Genomic DNA, 20,583 nt, shown 5'->3' with positions numbered 1-20,583 from the left:
TGGGTGGGTGGCGAGCTAGCGGCATTCAGAAGAGCGAGGCCCGCAGTCTGTGCAGAAGACACCTGCACTCGGGTGTGTGTGGCGGCACAATTCACAAGCAGCTCCAGATGTTAATCCAAGGAGAAGCCAGGGAGTTCCCAACGCCCCAGGTGTCCTCAGCCCACGACTGGCTGCTGTGGGAATGCGAAGCCCGGCTCCTTGTCTCAGAGCGGGGCAACCAGGAGGTGTGATGTCCACCCCGGGGTTCCCAGGAGGATCAGGCTGAAGCTGGGACTTGGCCTGAAAGTGTCCCCTCGCATGGCCACCCCCTTCCCCTTCCTGCTCCTCTACTCCTGGTGCCCCTCCATCCAGGGGCCAGACCTTAAAGAGTCACCCGCAAGAGAATCCTGGTCCCAAAGGAGCCTTCTGGGGGACCCGTGCTGAGAGAGGTTGTGGGCATGGCCCGCTGGGGCTCTGCCCGACCCAGGGCTGAGAGATGCAACCTCCCAGCTCTGGGTCCCTGCAGGAAGTGTTGGCAAGCACAGGGCCAGTCCTCCAAAGGCCCAGGTGCAGGGAGCCCAGGCCAAGCAGCCTGTGGAAGAAGCCACATGCTGTGCCACCCCGGGGAACACGACTGCAGGCCACGGCCCTTCCCACCTCCTCCTCCTCCTCCTCCTCCTCCTCCTCCTCCCACCCCGCCCCCGCCCCCGCCCCCACATGGCACAGGGCCCAGAGACACCTCAGACACTTGCTACCCAAAGTGCAAAGGGCATCAGTTGCTCCTCCAAAACCCCCCCCAGCCCAGCAGACCGCATTGTCCAGCCAGCCCCCGGGCCTCCCTGGGGTGCCCAGCACAAAAGTGCAGACACCCACCGGACCCTCAATCTCAGTTTTCGGATGTTTTTGCCACTCTAAGGACCCGCAGGCCAGCTGGGCCTTCTGGCAGGACAGAGAGCCCCGGAATCCGACGTGGAGAGCTGGGTGTACGTCCCCACGAGGAGGCGGTCCCCACCTCCGCGGCTATCCCCTTGCGGGGAGCGGCAGCCGTGGGGCCTCAGAGAAGACACCAGGCTGGGCCCCCACGGCACAGCGGGAGCACGTCCCCCGCAGGCCACTTAGCGACGGCGGCCAGCCGGCGGACGGTTGGGTTGCGCGAGACGCTGCGGCCGCCCTGCTACCGGGTTCCTGGGAGGGCGTCCTGGAACCAGCGTCCACACCAAGCCCTTGGAAGGCCCAGGCGACGGAGGAGCCCCGTCAGGCAGGGGCCGAGGACGGTGACGGCCCGGGCGGGGAGGAGCGTGTCAGGCAGGGGCAGAGGACGGTGACAGGTGACAGGCCGGGCGGGAAGGAGTCAGTCAGGCAGGGGCCGTGGAGGAGACGGGCTGGGTAAGGGTTAGGGTTAGAGTCAGGGCACAAGTCACAATCGCAAAGACCTGGAAGCCACCCGAGTGCCCATCGACCCACGAGTGGGTAAATAAAATGTGGCGCGTGGACACCACGGAGTGCTATTCGGCTATGAGGAGCAGCGGTGAGGGGGCACCTCTCGTGGTTCTCCTGGCCAGAGCTGGAACCCGTTCCAGTAAGCCAAGTATCCCAAGAATGGACACACGAGCACCACGTGCTCGCGCTCACCAGCAAATGGGTACGAACCGATGGACACCTAAGTGGACACAGAGGAATCACCTTCTTCGGGTGGGTGTCGGGCGGGTGGGGGGAGGGGATGGGCATACACATCCATTAGGAATGGGGTGGGTGCGCACCGACTGGGGGATGGGCGCACTTGAAGCTCTGACCCGAGGGGGGAGGCTGGGAGAGGGCAACGCACCCGACCTTAACATTGGTGCCCCCACAATATGCTGGAGCAACATGAGAGGTAAATGAATAAGAACACGGGGGGGGGAGGGGGGCACGGGCAACACATGTCACCTTAAAACTTGGACTCCCATCATCTGCTTGAAAAGAGAGAGAAAAGAAAATGCAATAATAGAGATAAGAGACACTTTTTAAAAATAATGAATCCGGCCGGGCGCTGTGGCTCACGCCTGTAATCCTAGCTCTTGGGAGGCCGAGGCGGGCGGATTGCTCAAGGTCAGGAGTTCAAAACCAGCCTGAGCAAGAGCGAGACCCCGTCTCTACTATAAATAGAAAGAAATTAATTGGCCAACTGATATATATATAAAAAATTAGCGGGGCATGGTGGCGCATGCCTGCAGTCCCAGCTACCCGGGAGGCTGAGGCAGAAGGATCACTCGAGCCCAGGAGTTTGAAGTTGCTGTGAGCTAGGCTGACGCCACGGCACTCACTCTAGCCTGGGCAACAAACCGAGACTCTGTCTCAAAAAAAAAAAAAAAAAAAAATGAATCCGAAGAGAAAAGTAAAAGGAGGCCTGTGGAGCAGGTCTGGGTGTGACTCCGGATGCCCGAACATCAGGTGCCACCACCAAAGATTCCTACGTGTAGCCCATAGAACCCCAAAAGCAACGGGACGAGTTCTGGTCACATACTCCCTCAAAATGACATCCAGGCCTTCTTCTGGAACTCCCTCCCCTCTCAGACTCTCAAGGTTTCCTCCAGCGTGTCGGCTCCCACAGAGCAGACCTTTGGTCTGAGACCTGACTGTCCAGAAGCCACGCATGCTGCCGCGTGGCGGCGGTGTCACGGCTCGGGACAAGAGGAGGCCCCACGGTGCGGGCTGGGGCGCCAGGCACCGCGGCGGGCGCTGAGGGTGGGGGTCACCCCCACCCCGGGCCGCCCCCGCACTCCCAGAAACGCGACAGAACCAGAGGCAAAAAAAAAAAAAAAAGAAGAAGAAGCCTACGGCACCCGGTATTCCCGGGCGGTCTCCCATCCAAGTTCTAACCAGGCCCGACCCTGCTTAGCTTCCGAGACCAGACGGGATCGGGCGCGTTCGGGGTGGTGTGGTCGTGGACGGCGGAGGGCGCCCCTGCCCCGCTCGAGAAGCCGAGCCTCTCTGCGCTTCCCCGCCGCCTCCTCCCGCCCCAGGCCCCGCGCCGGGCCGGGCCTGTTGAGTTCGCCGGCCGGGTCCCGTGGGCTCCGAGGGACGGGGTGACAGGCGGGGCGGGCAGGGAGCGGCGGGCCGGGGTTGGGGGCTGTCTCTCTATACACACACACTCACACTCACACTCACTCACTCACTCACACTCACACAAGATGCGCCTCCACGGCTGGACCCGCCAAGGTGGAGACCTTCCAGCCCCCCTCCTCTCCTCGCCTGGCCTCCTTCACCTCCCCGCCCCCCACCCCCAGCGCGCCTCCGGGGCCGCTGACTGCGCACGGGCGGGTGGGCGGGGCGGGGCGCTCGCCCTTTGACCCCAGCCAGGGGCCGCCCTCCCCCACAACCCCTTTCAGCTGTGCCCCCCACCCTGTGGCCCCGCGGCCGCCTATTCCCCCGGGCCAGGGCTGGGGCACAGCGCACGGGGGAGGGGAGCCAGTGTATGGGGCGTCTCTCTCTCTCTCTCGGGATGTGTCCCATGGGTGGGGTGGGGTGGCGTGGTCTGTGGGGCGCTGAAGAAATCAGTCCCCTCCATCTCCTCCCTCTGGAAAACACCCAAGCCCTTGGAGAACTGCCCGCACCGCTACCGTGGGGGCCGGGACCCTCCTCTGTGTCCTCCTGTGGCCCAGTCCAAGGGGCCTGGGCCTGGCCGGGGCTGCATTGGACCCCAACCACCCTGGCGTGTGGACTCGCTAAAAATCGGCGATTAGATATTGGATTCCAGCGTCATTGAGGTCATTTCACTAATGAGTGCACCGCAAAGAGTTTCCTAATCCATCTGTGAGGGTGGCAACCGAAAGAGAATTTTAGAGCCGACAGAATAGGCGAGGAAAGGCATAGGAGATTTCCACACCCAGTAAGGAAGCCTTTCCCGAAATGGAAGAAAGAAAGGAGCAAACAGAGACACCGGTAGCCCCCCGCCCGGATGAGAGTCTGCCCCTGAGAGAAAGTACCCTGACCAGGTTCTCCCGTGGGTGGGTGGCGAGCTAGCGGCATTCAGAAGAGCGAGGCCCGCAGTCTGTGCAGAAGACACCTGCACTCGGGTGTGTGTGGCGGCACAATTCACAAGCAGCTCCAGATGTTAATCCAAGGAGAAGCCAGGGAGTTCCCAACGCCCCAGGTGTCCTCAGCCCACGACTGGCTGCTGTGGGAATGCGAAGCCCGGCTCCTTGTCTCAGAGCGGGGCAACCAGGAGGTGTGATGTCCACCCCGGGGTTCCCAGGAGGATCAGGCTGAAGCTGGGACTTGGCCTCAAAGTGTCCCCTCGCATGGCCACCCCCTTCCCCTTCCTGCTCCTCTACTCCTGGTGCCCCTCCATCCAGGGGCCAGACCTTAAAGAGTCACCCGCAAGAGAATCCTGGTCCCAAAGGAGCCTTCTGGGGGACCCGTGCTGAGAGAGGTTGTGGGCATGGCCCGCTGGGGCTCTGCCCGACCCAGGGCTGAGAGATGCAACCTCCCAGCTCTGGGTCCCTGCAGGAAGTGTTGGCAAGCACAGGGCCAGTCCTCCAAAGGCCCAGGTGCAGGGAGCCCAGGCCAAGCAGCCTGTGGAAGAAGCCACATGCTGTGCCACCCCGGGGAACACGACTGCAGGCCACGGCCCTTCCCACCTCCTCCTCCTCCTCCTCCTCCTCCTCCTCCTCCCACCCCGCCCCCGCCCCCGCCCCCACATGGCACAGGGCCCAGAGACACCTCAGACACTTGCTACCCAAAGTGCAAAGGGCATCAGTTGCTCCTCCAAACCCCCCCCAGCCCAGCAGACCGCATTGTCCAGCCAGCCCCCGGGCCTCCCTGGGGTGCCCAGCACAAAAGTGCAGACACCCACCGGACCCTCAATCTCAGTTTTCGGATGTTTTTGCCACTCTAAGGACCCGCAGGCCAGCTGGGCCTTCTGGCAGGACAGAGAGCCCCGGAATCCGACGTGGAGAGCTGGGTGTACGTCCCCACGAGGAGGCGGTCCCCACCTCCGCGGCTATCCCCTTGCGGGGAGCGGCAGCCGTGGGGCCTCAGAGAAGACACCAGGCTGGGCCCCCACGGCACAGCGGGAGCACGTCCCCCGCAGGCCACTTAGCGACGGCGGCCAGCCGGCGGACGGTTGGGTTGCGCGAGACGCTGCGGCCGCCCTGCTACCGGGTTCCTGGGAGGGCGTCCTGGAACCAGCGTCCACACCAAGCCCTTGGAAGGCCCAGGCGACGGAGGAGCCCCGTCAGGCAGGGGCCGAGGACGGTGACGGCCCGGGCGGGGAGGAGCGTGTCAGGCAGGGGCAGAGGACGGTGACAGGTGACAGGCCGGGCGGGAAGGAGTCAGTCAGGCAGGGGCCGTGGAGGAGACGGGCTGGGTAAGGGTTAGGGTTAGAGTCAGGGCACAAGTCACAATCGCAAAGACCTGGAAGCCACCCGAGTGCCCATCGACCCACGAGTGGGTAAATAAAATGTGGCGCGTGGACACCACGGAGTGCTATTCGGCTATGAGGAGCAGCGGTGAGGGGGCACCTCTCGTGGTTCTCCTGGCCAGAGCTGGAACCCGTTCCAGTAAGCCAAGTATCCCAAGAATGGACACACGAGCACCACGTGCTCGCGCTCACCAGCAAATGGGTACGAACCGATGGACACCTAAGTGGACACAGAGGAATCACCTTCTTCGGGTGGGTGTCGGGCGGGTGGGGGGAGGGGATGGGCATACACATCCATTAGGAATGGGGTGGGTGCGCACCGACTGGGGGATGGGCGCACTTGAAGCTCTGACCCGAGGGGGGAGGCTGGGAGAGGGCAACGCACCCGACCTTAACATTGGTGCCCCCACAATATGCTGGAGCAACATGAGAGGTAAATGAATAAGAACACGGGGGGGGGAGGGGGGCACGGGCAACACATGTCACCTTAAAACTTGGACTCCCATCATCTGCTTGAAAAGAGAGAGAAAAGAAAATGCAATAATAGAGATAAGAGACACTTTTTAAAAATAATGAATCCGGCCGGGCGCTGTGGCTCACGCCTGTAATCCTAGCTCTTGGGAGGCCGAGGCGGGCGGATTGCTCAAGGTCAGGAGTTCAAAACCAGCCTGAGCAAGAGCGAGACCCCGTCTCTACTATAAATAGAAAGAAATTAATTGGCCAACTGATATATATATAAAAAATTAGCGGGGCATGGTGGCGCATGCCTGCAGTCCCAGCTACCCGGGAGGCTGAGGCAGAAGGATCACTCGAGCCCAGGAGTTTGAAGTTGCTGTGAGCTAGGCTGACGCCACGGCACTCACTCTAGCCTGGGCAACAAACCGAGACTCTGTCTCAAAAAAAAAAAAAAAAAAAAATGAATCCGAAGAGAAAAGTAAAAGGAGGCCTGTGGAGCAGGTCTGGGTGTGACTCCGGATGCCCGAACATCAGGTGCCACCACCAAAGATTCCTACGTGTAGCCCATAGAACCCCAAAAGCAACGGGACGAGTTCTGGTCACATACTCCCTCAAAATGACATCCAGGCCTTCTTCTGGAACTCCCTCCCCTCTCAGACTCTCAAGGTTTCCTCCAGCGTGTCGGCTCCCACAGAGCAGACCTTTGGTCTGAGACCTGACTGTCCAGAAGCCACGCATGCTGCCGCGTGGCGGCGGTGTCACGGCTCGGGACAAGAGGAGGCCCCACGGTGCGGGCTGGGGCGCCAGGCACCGCGGCGGGCGCTGAGGGTGGGGGTCACCCCCACCCCGGGCCGCCCCCGCACTCCCAGAAACGCGACAGAACCAGAGGCAAAAAAAAAAAAAAAAGAAGAAGAAGCCTACGGCACCCGGTATTCCCGGGCGGTCTCCCATCCAAGTTCTAACCAGGCCCGACCCTGCTTAGCTTCCGAGACCAGACGGGATCGGGCGCGTTCGGGGTGGTGTGGTCGTGGACGGCGGAGGGCGCCCCTGCCCCGCTCGAGAAGCCGAGCCTCTCTGCGCTTCCCCGCCGCCTCCTCCCGCCCCAGGCCCCGCGCCGGGCCGGGCCTGTTGAGTTCGCCGGCCGGGTCCCGTGGGCTCCGAGGGACGGGGTGACAGGCGGGGCGGGCAGGGAGCGGCGGGCCGGGGTTGGGGGCTGTCTCTCTATACACACACACTCACACTCACACTCACTCACTCACTCACACTCACACAAGATGCGCCTCCACGGCTGGACCCGCCAAGGTGGAGACCTTCCAGCCCCCCTCCTCTCCTCGCCTGGCCTCCTTCACCTCCCCGCCCCCCACCCCCAGCGCGCCTCCGGGGCCGCTGACTGCGCACGGGCGGGTGGGCGGGGCGGGGCGCTCGCCCTTTGACCCCAGCCAGGGGCCGCCCTCCCCCACAACCCCTTTCAGCTGTGCCCCCCACCCTGTGGCCCCGCGGCCGCCTATTCCCCCGGGCCAGGGCTGGGGCACAGCGCACGGGGGAGGGGAGCCAGTGTATGGGGCGTCTCTCTCTCTCTCTCGGGATGTGTCCCATGGGTGGGGTGGGGTGGCGTGGTCTGTGGGGCGCTGAAGAAATCAGTCCCCTCCATCTCCTCCCTCTGGAAAACACCCAAGCCCTTGGAGAACTGCCCGCACCGCTACCGTGGGGGCCGGGACCCTCCTCTGTGTCCTCCTGTGGCCCAGTCCAAGGGGCCTGGGCCTGGCCGGGGCTGCATTGGACCCCAACCACCCTGGCGTGTGGACTCGCTAAAAATCGGCGATTAGATATTGGATTCCAGCGTCATTGAGGTCATTTCACTAATGAGTGCACCGCAAAGAGTTTCCTAATCCATCTGTGAGGGTGGCAACCGAAAGAGAATTTTAGAGCCGACAGAATAGGCGAGGAAAGGCATAGGAGATTTCCACACCCAGTAAGGAAGCCTTTCCCGAAATGGAAGAAAGAAAGGAGCAAACAGAGACACCGGTAGCCCCCCGCCCGGATGAGAGTCTGCCCCTGAGAGAAAGTACCCTGACCAGGTTCTCCCGTGGGTGGGTGGCGAGCTAGCGGCATTCAGAAGAGCGAGGCCCGCAGTCTGTGCAGAAGACACCTGCACTCGGGTGTGTGTGGCGGCACAATTCACAAGCAGCTCCAGATGTTAATCCAAGGAGAAGCCAGGGAGTTCCCAACGCCCCAGGTGTCCTCAGCCCACGACTGGCTGCTGTGGGAATGCGAAGCCCGGCTCCTTGTCTCAGAGCGGGGCAACCAGGAGGTGTGATGTCCACCCCGGGGTTCCCAGGAGGATCAGGCTGAAGCTGGGACTTGGCCTGAAAGTGTCCCCTCGCATGGCCACCCCCTTCCCCTTCCTGCTCCTCTACTCCTGGTGCCCCTCCATCCAGGGGCCAGACCTTAAAGAGTCACCCGCAAGAGAATCCTGGTCCCAAAGGAGCCTTCTGGGGGACCCGTGCTGAGAGAGGTTGTGGGCATGGCCCGCTGGGGCTCTGCCCGACCCAGGGCTGAGAGATGCAACCTCCCAGCTCTGGGTCCCTGCAGGAAGTGTTGGCAAGCACAGGGCCAGTCCTCCAAAGGCCCAGGTGCAGGGAGCCCAGGCCAAGCAGCCTGTGGAAGAAGCCACATGCTGTGCCACCCCGGGGAACACGACTGCAGGCCACGGCCCTTCCCACCTCCTCCTCCTCCTCCTCCTCCTCCTCCTCCTCCCACCCCGCCCCCGCCCCCGCCCCCACATGGCACAGGGCCCAGAGACACCTCAGACACTTGCTACCCAAAGTGCAAAGGGCATCAGTTGCTCCTCCAAACCCCCCCCAGCCCAGCAGACCGCATTGTCCAGCCAGCCCCCGGGCCTCCCTGGGGTGCCCAGCACAAAAGTGCAGACACCCACCGGACCCTCAATCTCAGTTTTCGGATGTTTTTGCCACTCTAAGGACCCGCAGGCCAGCTGGGCCTTCTGGCAGGACAGAGAGCCCCGGAATCCGACGTGGAGAGCTGGGTGTACGTCCCCACGAGGAGGCGGTCCCCACCTCCGCGGCTATCCCCTTGCGGGGAGCGGCAGCCGTGGGGCCTCAGAGAAGACACCAGGCTGGGCCCCCACGGCACAGCGGGAGCACGTCCCCCGCAGGCCACTTAGCGACGGCGGCCAGCCGGCGGACGGTTGGGTTGCGCGAGACGCTGCGGCCGCCCTGCTACCGGGTTCCTGGGAGGGCGTCCTGGAACCAGCGTCCACACCAAGCCCTTGGAAGGCCCAGGCGACGGAGGAGCCCCGTCAGGCAGGGGCCGAGGACGGTGACGGCCCGGGCGGGGAGGAGCGTGTCAGGCAGGGGCAGAGGACGGTGACAGGTGACAGGCCGGGCGGGAAGGAGTCAGTCAGGCAGGGGCCGTGGAGGAGACGGGCTGGGTAAGGGTTAGGGTTAGAGTCAGGGCACAAGTCACAATCGCAAAGACCTGGAAGCCACCCGAGTGCCCATCGACCCACGAGTGGGTAAATAAAATGTGGCGCGTGGACACCACGGAGTGCTATTCGGCTATGAGGAGCAGCGGTGAGGGGGCACCTCTCGTGGTTCTCCTGGCCAGAGCTGGAACCCGTTCCAGTAAGCCAAGTATCCCAAGAATGGACACACGAGCACCACGTGCTCGCGCTCACCAGCAAATGGGTACGAACCGATGGACACCTAAGTGGACACAGAGGAATCACCTTCTTCGGGTGGGTGTCGGGCGGGTGGGGGGAGGGGATGGGCATACACATCCATTAGGAATGGGGTGGGTGCGCACCGACTGGGGGATGGGCGCACTTGAAGCTCTGACCCGAGGGGGGAGGCTGGGAGAGGGCAACGCACCCGACCTTAACATTGGTGCCCCCACAATATGCTGGAGCAACATGAGAGGTAAATGAATAAGAACACGGGGGGGGGAGGGGGGCACGGGCAACACATGTCACCTTAAAACTTGGACTCCCATCATCTGCTTGAAAAGAGAGAGAAAAGAAAATGCAATAATAGAGATAAGAGACACTTTTTAAAAATAATGAATCCGGCCGGGCGCTGTGGCTCACGCCTGTAATCCTAGCTCTTGGGAGGCCGAGGCGGGCGGATTGCTCAAGGTCAGGAGTTCAAAACCAGCCTGAGCAAGAGCGAGACCCCGTCTCTACTATAAATAGAAAGAAATTAATTGGCCAACTGATATATATATAAAAAATTAGCGGGGCATGGTGGCGCATGCCTGCAGTCCCAGCTACCCGGGAGGCTGAGGCAGAAGGATCACTCGAGCCCAGGAGTTTGAAGTTGCTGTGAGCTAGGCTGACGCCACGGCACTCACTCTAGCCTGGGCAACAAACCGAGACTCTGTCTCAAAAAAAAAAAAAAAAAAAAATGAATCCGAAGAGAAAAGTAAAAGGAGGCCTGTGGAGCAGGTCTGGGTGTGACTCCGGATGCCCGAACATCAGGTGCCACCACCAAAGATTCCTACGTGTAGCCCATAGAACCCCAAAAGCAACGGGACGAGTTCTGGTCACATACTCCCTCAAAATGACATCCAGGCCTTCTTCTGGAACTCCCTCCCCTCTCAGACTCTCAAGGTTTCCTCCAGCGTGTCGGCTCCCACAGAGCAGACCTTTGGTCTGAGACCTGACTGTCCAGAAGCCACGCATGCTGCCGCGTGGCGGCGGTGTCACGGCTCGGGACAAGAGGAGGCCCCACGGTGCGGGCTGGGGCGCCAGGCACCGCGGCGGGCGCTGAGGGTGGGGGTCACCCCCACCCCGGGCCGCCCCCGCACTCCCAGAAACGCGACAGAACCAGAGGCAAAAAAAAAAAAAAAAGAAGAAGAAGCCTACGGCACCCGGTATTCCCGGGCGGTCTCCCATCCAAGTTCTAACCAGGCCCGACCCTGCTTAGCTTCCGAGACCAGACGGGATCGGGCGCGTTCGGGGTGGTGTGGTCGTGGACGGCGGAGGGCGCCCCTGCCCCGCTCGAGAAGCCGAGCCTCTCTGCGCTTCCCCGCCGCCTCCTCCCGCCCCAGGCCCCGCGCCGGGCCGGGCCTGTTGAGTTCGCCGGCCGGGTCCCGTGGGCTCCGAGGGACGGGGTGACAGGCGGGGCGGGCAGGGAGCGGCGGGCCGGGGTTGGGGGCTGTCTCTCTATACACACACACTCACACTCACACTCACTCACTCACTCACACTCACACAAGATGCGCCTCCACGGCTGGACCCGCCAAGGTGGAGACCTTCCAGCCCCCCTCCTCTCCTCGCCTGGCCTCCTTCACCTCCCCGCCCCCCACCCCCAGCGCGCCTCCGGGGCCGCTGACTGCGCACGGGCGGGTGGGCGGGGCGGGGCGCTCGCCCTTTGACCCCAGCCAGGGGCCGCCCTCCCCCACAACCCCTTTCAGCTGTGCCCCCCACCCTGTGGCCCCGCGGCCGCCTATTCCCCCGGGCCAGGGCTGGGGCACAGCGCACGGGGGAGGGGAGCCAGTGTATGGGGCGTCTCTCTCTCTCTCTCGGGATGTGTCCCATGGGTGGGGTGGGGTGGCGTGGTCTGTGGGGCGCTGAAGAAATCAGTCCCCTCCATCTCCTCCCTCTGGAAAACACCCAAGCCCTTGGAGAACTGCCCGCACCGCTACCGTGGGGGCCGGGACCCTCCTCTGTGTCCTCCTGTGGCCCAGTCCAAGGGGCCTGGGCCTGGCCGGGGCTGCATTGGACCCCAACCACCCTGGCGTGTGGACTCGCTAAAAATCGGCGATTAGATATTGGATTCCAGCGTCATTGAGGTCATTTCACTAATGAGTGCACCGCAAAGAGTTTCCTAATCCATCTGTGAGGGTGGCAACCGAAAGAGAATTTTAGAGCCGACAGAATAGGCGAGGAAAGGCATAGGAGATTTCCACACCCAGTAAGGAAGCCTTTCCCGAAATGGAAGAAAGAAAGGAGCAAACAGAGACACCGGTAGCCCCCCGCCCGGATGAGAGTCTGCCCCTGAGAGAAAGTACCCTGACCAGGTTCTCCCGTGGGTGGGTGGCGAGCTAGCGGCATTCAGAAGAGCGAGGCCCGCAGTCTGTGCAGAAGACACCTGCACTCGGGTGTGTGTGGCGGCACAATTCACAAGCAGCTCCAGATGTTAATCCAAGGAGAAGCCAGGGAGTTCCCAACGCCCCAGGTGTCCTCAGCCCACGACTGGCTGCTGTGGGAATGCGAAGCCCGGCTCCTTGTCTCAGAGCGGGGCAACCAGGAGGTGTGATGTCCACCCCGGGGTTCCCAGGAGGATCAGGCTGAAGCTGGGACTTGGCCTGAAAGTGTCCCCTCGCATGGCCACCCCCTTCCCCTTCCTGCTCCTCTACTCCTGGTGCCCCTCCATCCAGGGGCCAGACCTTAAAGAGTCACCCGCAAGAGAATCCTGGTCCCAAAGGAGCCTTCTGGGGGACCCGTGCTGAGAGAGGTTGTGGGCATGGCCCGCTGGGGCTCTGCCCGACCCAGGGCTGAGAGATGCAACCTCCCAGCTCTGGGTCCCTGCAGGAAGTGTTGGCAAGCACAGGGCCAGTCCTCCAAAGGCCCAGGTGCAGGGAGCCCAGGCCAAGCAGCCTGTGGAAGAAGCCACATGCTGTGCCACCCCGGGGAACACGACTGCAGGCCACGGCCCTTCCCACCTCCTCCTCCTCCTCCTCCTCCTCCTCCTCCTCCCACCCCGCCCCCGCCCCCGCCCCCACATGGCACAGGGCCCAGAGACACCTCAGACACTTGCTACCCAAAGTGCAAAGGGCATCAGTTGCTCCTCCAAACCCCCCCCAGCCCAGCAGACCGCATTGTCCAGCCAGCCCCCGGGCCTCCCTGGGGTGCCCAGCACAAAAGTGCAGACACCCACCGGACCCTCAATCTCAGTTTTCGGATGTTTTTGCCACTCTAAGGACCCGCAGGCCAGCTGGGCCTTCTGGCAGGACAGAGAGCCCCGGAATCCGACGTGGAGAGCTGGGTGTACGTCCCCACGAGGAGGCGGTCCCCACCTCCGCGGCTATCCCCTTGCGGGGAGCGGCAGCCGTGGGGCCTCAGAGAAGACACCAGGCTGGGCCCCCACGGCACAGCGGGAGCACGTCCCCCGCAGGCCACTTAGCGACGGCGGCCAGCCGGCGGACGGTTGGGTTGCGCGAGACGCTGCGGCCGCCCTGCTACCGGGTTCCTGGGAGGGCGTCCTGGAACCAGCGTCCACACCAAGCCCTTGGAAGGCCCAGGCGACGGAGGAGCCCCGTCAGGCAGGGGCCGAGGACGGTGACGGCCCGGGCGGGGAGGAGCGTGTCAGGCAGGGGCAGAGGACGGTGACAGGTGACAGGCCGGGCGGGAAGGAGTCAGTCAGGCAGGGGCCGTGGAGGAGACGGGCTGGGTAAGGGTTAGGGTTAGAGTCAGGGCACAAGTCACAATCGCAAAGACCTGGAAGCCACCCGAGTGCCCATCGACCCACGAGTGGGTAAATAAAATGTGGCGCGTGGACACCACGGAGTGCTATTCGGCTATGAGGAGCAGCGGTGAGGGGGCACCTCTCGTGGTTCTCCTGGCCAGAGCTGGAACCCGTTCCAGTAAGCCAAGTATCCCAAGAATGGACACACGAGCACCACGTGCTCGCGCTCACCAGCAAATGGGTACGAACCGATGGACACCTAAGTGGACACAGAGGAATCACCTTCTTCGGGTGGGTGTCGGGCGGGTGGGGGGAGGGGATGGGCATACACATCCATTAGGAATGGGGTGGGTGCGCACCGACTGGGGGATGGGCGCACTTGAAGCTCTGACCCGAGGGGGGAGGCTGGGAGAGGGCAACGCACCCGACCTTAACATTGGTGCCCCCACAATATGCTGGAGCAACATGAGAGGTAAATGAATAAGAACACGGGGGGGGGAGGGGGGCACGGGCAACACATGTCACCTTAAAACTTGGACTCCCATCATCTGCTTGAAAAGAGAGAGAAAAGAAAATGCAATAATAGAGATAAGAGACACTTTTTAAAAATAATGAATCCGGCCGGGCGCTGTGGCTCACGCCTGTAATCCTAGCTCTTGGGAGGCCGAGGCGGGCGGATTGCTCAAGGTCAGGAGTTCAAAACCAGCCTGAGCAAGAGCGAGACCCCGTCTCTACTATAAATAGAAAGAAATTAATTGGCCAACTGATATATATATAAAAAATTAGCGGGGCATGGTGGCGCATGCCTGCAGTCCCAGCTACCCGGGAGGCTGAGGCAGAAGGATCACTCGAGCCCAGGAGTTTGAAGTTGCTGTGAGCTAGGCTGACGCCACGGCACTCACTCTAGCCTGGGCAACAAACCGAGACTCTGTCTCAAAAAAAAAAAAAAAAAAAAATGAATCCGAAGAGAAAAGTAAAAGGAGGCCTGTGGAGCAGGTCTGGGTGTGACTCCGGATGCCCGAACATCAGGTGCCACCACCAAAGATTCCTACGTGTAGCCCATAGAACCCCAAAAGCAACGGGACGAGTTCTGGTCACATACTCCCTCAAAATGACATCCAGGCCTTCTTCTGGAACTCCCTCCCCTCTCAGACTCTCAAGGTTTCCTCCAGCGTGTCGGCTCCCACAGAGCAGACCTTTGGTCTGAGACCTGACTGTCCAGAAGCCACGCATGCTGCCGCGTGGCGGCGGTGTCACGGCTCGGGACAAGAGGAGGCCCCACGGTGCGGGCTGGGGCGCCAGGCACCGCGGCGGGCGCTGAGGGTGGGGGTCACCCCCACCCCGGGCCGCCCCCGCACTCCCAGAAACGCGACAGAACCAGAGGCAAAAAAAAAAAAAGAAGAAGAAGAAGCCTACGGCACCCGGTATTCCCGGGCGGTCTCCCATCCAAGTTCTAACCAGGCCCGACCCTGCTTAGCTTCCGAGACCAGACGGGATCGGGCGCGTTCGGGGTGGTGTGGTCGTGGACGGCGGAGGGCGCCCCTGCCCCGCTCGAGAAGCCGAGCCTCTCTGCGCTTCCCCGCCGCCTCCTCCCGCCCCAGGCCCCGCGCCGGGCCGGGCCTGTTGAGTTCGCCGGCCGGGTCCCGTGGGCTCCGAGGGACGGGGTGACAGGCGGGGCGGGCAGGGAGCGGCGGGCCGGGGTTGGGGGCTGTCTCTCTATACACACACACTCACACTCACACTCACTCACTCACTCACACTCACACAAGATGCGCCTCCACGGCTGGACCCGCCAAGGTGGAGACCTTCCAGCCCCCCTCCTCTCCTCGCCTGGCCTCCTTCACCTCCCCGCCCCCCACCCCCAGCGCGCCTCCGGGGCCGCTGACTGCGCACGGGCGGGTGGGCGGGGCGGGGCGCTCGCCCTTTGACCCCAGCCAGGGGCCGCCCTCCCCCACAACCCCTTTCAGCTGTGCCCCCCACCCTGTGGCCCCGCGGCCGCCTATTCCCCCGGGCCAGGGCTGGGGCACAGCGCACGGGGGAGGGGAGCCAGTGTATGGGGCGTCTCTCTCTCTCTCTCGGGATGTGTCCCATGGGTGGGGTGGGGTGGCGTGGTCTGTGGGGCGCTGAAGAAATCAGTCCCCTCCATCTCCTCCCTCTGGAAAACACCCAAGCCCTTGGAGAACTGCCCGCACCGCTACCGTGGGGGCCGGGACCCTCCTCTGTGTCCTCCTGTGGCCCAGTCCAAGGGGCCTGGGCCTGGCCGGGGCTGCATTGGACCCCAACCACCCTGGCGTGTGGACTCGCTAAAAATCGGCGATTAGATATTGGATTCCAGCGTCATTGAGGTCATTTCACTAATGAGTGCACCGCAAAGAGTTTCCTAATCCATCTGTGAGGGTGGCAACCGAAAGAGAATTTTAGAGCCGACAGAATAGGCGAGGAAAGGCATAGGAGATTTCCACACCCAGTAAGGAAGCCTTTCCCGAAATGGAAGAAAGAAAGGAGCAAACAGAGACACCGGTAGCCCCCCGCCCGGATGAGAGTCTGCCCCTGAGAGAAAGTACCCTGACCAGGTTCTCCCGTGGGTGGGTGGCGAGCTAGCGGCATTCAGAAGAGCGAGGCCCGCAGTCTGTGCAGAAGACACCTGCACTCGGGTGTGTGTGGCGGCACAATTCACAAGCAGCTCCAGATGTTAATCCAAGGAGAAGCCAGGGAGTTCCCAACGCCCCAGGTGTCCTCAGCCCACGACTGGCTGCTGTGGGAATGCGAAGCCCGGCTCCTTGTCTCAGAGCGGGGCAACCAGGAGGTGTGATGTCCACCCCGGGGTTCCCAGGAGGATCAGGCTGAAGCTGGGACTTGGCCTCAAAGTGTCCCCTCGCATGGCCACCCCCTTCCCCTTCCTGCTCCTCTACTCCTGGTGCCCCTCCATCCAGGGGCCAGACCTTAAAGAGTCACCCGCAAGAGAATCCTGGTCCCAAAGGAGCCTTCTGGGGGACCCGTGCTGAGAGAGGTTGTGGGCATGGCCCGCTGGGGCTCTGCCCGACCCAGGGCTGAGAGATGCAACCTCCCAGCTCTGGGTCCCTGCAGGAAGTGTTGGCAAGCACAGGGCCAGTCCTCCAAAGGCCCAGGTGCAGGGAGCCCAGGCCAAGCAGCCTGTGGAAGAAGCCACATGCTGTGCCACCCCGGGGAACACGACTGCAGGCCACGGCCCTTCCCACCTCCTCCTCCTCCTCCTCCTCCTCCTCCTCCTCCCACCCCGCCCCCGCCCCCGCCCCCACATGGCACAGGGCCCAGAGACACCTCAGACACTTGCTACCCAAAGTGCAAAGGGCATCAGTTGCTCCTCCAAACCCCCCCCAGCCCAGCAGACCGCATTGTCCAGCCAGCCCCCGGGCCTCCCTGGGGTGCCCAGCACAAAAGTGCAGACACCCACCGGACCCTCAATCTCAGTTTTCGGATGTTTTTGCCACTCTAAGGACCCGCAGGCCAGCTGGGCCTTCTGGCAGGACAGAGAGCCCCGGAATCCGACGTGGAGAGCTGGGTGTACGTCCCCACGAGGAGGCGGTCCCCACCTCCGCGGCTATCCCCTTGCGGGGAGCGGCAGCCGTGGGGCCTCAGAGAAGACACCAGGCTGGGCCCCCACGGCACAGCGGGAGCACGTCCCCCGCAGGCCACTTAGCGACGGCGGCCAGCCGGCGGACGGTTGGGTTGCGCGAGACGCTGCGGCCGCCCTGCTACCGGGTTCCTGGGAGGGCGTCCTGGAACCAGCGTCCACACCAAGCCCTTGGAAGGCCCAGGCGACGGAGGAGCCCCGTCAGGCAGGGGCCGAGGACGGTGACGGCCCGGGCGGGGAGGAGCGTGTCAGGCAGGGGCAGAGGACGGTGACAGGTGACAGGCCGGGCGGGAAGGAGTCAGTCAGGCAGGGGCCGTGGAGGAGACGGGCTGGGTAAGGGTTAGGGTTAGAGTCAGGGCACAAGTCACAATCGCAAAGACCTGGAAGCCACCCGAGTGCCCATCGACCCACGAGTGGGTAAATAAAATGTGGCGCGTGGACACCACGGAGTGCTATTCGGCTATGAGGAGCAGCGGTGAGGGGGCACCTCTCGTGGTTCTCCTGGCCAGAGCTGGAACCCGTTCCAGTAAGCCAAGTATCCCAAGAATGGACACACGAGCACCACGTGCTCGCGCTCACCAGCAAATGGGTACGAACCGATGGACACCTAAGTGGACACAGAGGAATCACCTTCTTCGGGTGGGTGTCGGGCGGGTGGGGGGAGGGGATGGGCATACACATCCATTAGGAATGGGGTGGGTGCGCACCGACTGGGGGATGGGCGCACTTGAAGCTCTGACCCGAGGGGGGAGGCTGGGAGAGGGCAACGCACCCGACCTTAACATTGGTGCCCCCACAATATGCTGGAGCAACATGAGAGGTAAATGAATAAGAACACGGGGGGGGGAGGGGGGCACGGGCAACACATGTCACCTTAAAACTTGGACTCCCATCATCTGCTTGAAAAGAGAGAGAAAAGAAAATGCAATAATAGAGATAAGAGACACTTTTTAAAAATAATGAATCCGGCCGGGCGCTGTGGCTCACGCCTGTAATCCTAGCTCTTGGGAGGCCGAGGCGGGCGGATTGCTCAAGGTCAGGAGTTCAAAACCAGCCTGAGCAAGAGCGAGACCCCGTCTCTACTATAAATAGAAAGAAATTAATTGGCCAACTGATATATATATAAAAAATTAGCGGGGCATGGTGGCGCATGCCTGCAGTCCCAGCTACCCGGGAGGCTGAGGCAGAAGGATCACTCGAGCCCAGGAGTTTGAAGTTGCTGTGAGCTAGGCTGACGCCACGGCACTCACTCTAGCCTGGGCAACAAACCGAGACTCTGTCTCAAAAAAAAAAAAAAAAAAAAATGAATCCGAAGAGAAAAGTAAAAGGAGGCCTGTGGAGCAGGTCTGGGTGTGACTCCGGATGCCCGAACATCAGGTGCCACCACCAAAGATTCCTACGTGTAGCCCATAGAACCCCAAAAGCAACGGGACGAGTTCTGGTCACATACTCCCTCAAAATGACATCCAGGCCTTCTTCTGGAACTCCCTCCCCTCTCAGACTCTCAAGGTTTCCTCCAGCGTGTCGGCTCCCACAGAGCAGACCTTTGGTCTGAGACCTGACTGTCCAGAAGCCACGCATGCTGCCGCGTGGCGGCGGTGTCACGGCTCGGGACAAGAGGAGGCCCCACGGTGCGGGCTGGGGCGCCAGGCACCGCGGCGGGCGCTGAGGGTGGGGGTCACCCCCACCCCGGGCCGCCCCCGCACTCCCAGAAACGCGACAGAACCAGAGGCAAAAAAAAAAAAAAAAGAAGAAGAAGCCTACGGCACCCGGTATTCCCGGGCGGTCTCCCATCCAAGTTCTAACCAGGCCCGACCCTGCTTAGCTTCCGAGACCAGACGGGATCGGGCGCGTTCGGGGTGGTGTGGTCGTGGACGGCGGAGGGCGCCCCTGCCCCGCTCGAGAAGCCGAGCCTCTCTGCGCTTCCCCGCCGCCTCCTCCCGCCCCAGGCCCCGCGCCGGGCCGGGCCTGTTGAGTTCGCCGGCCGGGTCCCGTGGGCTCCGAGGGACGGGGTGACAGGCGGGGCGGGCAGGGAGCGGCGGGCCGGGGTTGGGGGCTGTCTCTCTATACACACACACTCACACTCACACTCACTCACTCACTCACACTCACACAAGATGCGCCTCCACGGCTGGACCCGCCAAGGTGGAGACCTTCCAGCCCCCCTCCTCTCCTCGCCTGGCCTCCTTCACCTCCCCGCCCCCCACCCCCAGCGCGCCTCCGGGGCCGCTGACTGCGCACGGGCGGGTGGGCGGGGCGGGGCGCTCGCCCTTTGACCCCAGCCAGGGGCCGCCCTCCCCCACAACCCCTTTCAGCTGTGCCCCCCACCCTGTGGCCCCGCGGCCGCCTATTCCCCCGGGCCAGGGCTGGGGCACAGCGCACGGGGGAGGGGAGCCAGTGTATGGGGCGTCTCTCTCTCTCTCTCGGGATGTGTCCCATGGGTGGGGTGGGGTGGCGTGGTCTGTGGGGCGCTGAAGAAATCAGTCCCCTCCATCTCCTCCCTCTGGAAAACACCCAAGCCCTTGGAGAACTGCCCGCACCGCTACCGTGGGGGCCGGGACCCTCCTCTGTGTCCTCCTGTGGCCCAGTCCAAGGGGCCTGGGCCTGGCCGGGGCTGCATTGGACCCCAACCACCCTGGCGTGTGGACTCGCTAAAAATCGGCGATTAGATATTGGATTCCAGCGTCATTGAGGTCATTTCACTAATGAGTGCACCGCAAAGAGTTTCCTAATCCATCTGTGAGGGTGGCAACCGAAAGAGAATTTTAGAGCCGACAGAATAGGCGAGGAAAGGCATAGGAGATTTCCACACCCAGTAAGGAAGCCTTTCCCGAAATGGAAGAAAGAAAGGAGCAAACAGAGACACCGGTAGCCCCCCGCCCGGATGAGAGTCTGCCCCTGAGAGAAAGTACCCTGACCAGGTTCTCCCGTGGGTGGGTGGCGAGCTAGCGGCATTCAGAAGAGCGAGGCCCGCAGTCTGTGCAGAAGACACCTGCACTCGGGTGTGTGTGGCGGCACAATTCACAAGCAGCTCCAGATGTTAATCCAAGGAGAAGCCAGGGAGTTCCCAACGCCCCAGGTGTCCTCAGCCCACGACTGGCTGCTGTGGGAATGCGAAGCCCGGCTCCTTGTCTCAGAGCGGGGCAACCAGGAGGTGTGATGTCCACCCCGGGGTTCCCAGGAGGATCAGGCTGAAGCTGGGACTTGGCCTCAAAGTGTCCCCTCGCATGGCCACCCCCTTCCCCTTCCTGCTCCTCTACTCCTGGTGCCCCTCCATCCAGGGGCCAGACCTTAAAGAGTCACCCGCAAGAGAATCCTGGTCCCAAAGGAGCCTTCTGGGGGACCCGTGCTGAGAGAGGTTGTGGGCATGGCCCGCTGGGGCTCTGCCCGACCCAGGGCTGAGAGATGCAACCTCCCAGCTCTGGGTCCCTGCAGGAAGTGTTGGCAAGCACAGGGCCAGTCCTCCAAAGGCCCAGGTGCAGGGAGCCCAGGCCAAGCAGCCTGTGGAAGAAGCCACATGCTGTGCCACCCCGGGGAACACGACTGCAGGCCACGGCCCTTCCCACCTCCTCCTCCTCCTCCTCCTCCTCCTCCTCCTCCCACCCCGCCCCCGCCCCCGCCCCCACATGGCACAGGGCCCAGAGACACCTCAGACACTTGCTACCCAAAGTGCAAAGGGCATCAGTTGCTCCTCCAAACCCCCCCCA

General features: G+C 62.7%; 5 pseudogenes; all 5 read right to left on the bottom strand.

Annotated features, from left to right (window-relative positions):
• Positions 1-2,789: 2,789 nt before the first annotated feature.
• LOC142861692 (uncharacterized) lies at positions 2,790-2,908 on the bottom strand (annotated as a pseudogene).
• Positions 2,909-6,750: 3,842 nt separating this feature from the next.
• Positions 6,751-6,869, bottom strand: LOC142861691 (uncharacterized; annotated as a pseudogene).
• Positions 6,870-10,711: 3,842 nt separating this feature from the next.
• On the bottom strand, positions 10,712-10,830 carry LOC142861690 (uncharacterized; annotated as a pseudogene).
• Positions 10,831-14,672: 3,842 nt separating this feature from the next.
• LOC142861689 (uncharacterized) lies at positions 14,673-14,791 on the bottom strand (annotated as a pseudogene).
• A 3,842-nt stretch (positions 14,792-18,633) lies between these two features.
• On the bottom strand, positions 18,634-18,752 carry LOC142861688 (uncharacterized; annotated as a pseudogene).
• Between the last annotated feature and the right edge of the window lie 1,831 nt (positions 18,753-20,583).

Source organism: Microcebus murinus, chromosome 17, assembly GCF_040939455.1.
Source record: "Microcebus murinus isolate Inina chromosome 17, M.murinus_Inina_mat1.0, whole genome shotgun sequence".
NCBI lineage: Eukaryota > Metazoa > Chordata > Mammalia > Primates > Cheirogaleidae > Microcebus > Microcebus murinus.
Note: the sequence above shows the minus strand (reverse complement) of the source record. Positions and strands in the feature narration are given on the sequence as shown.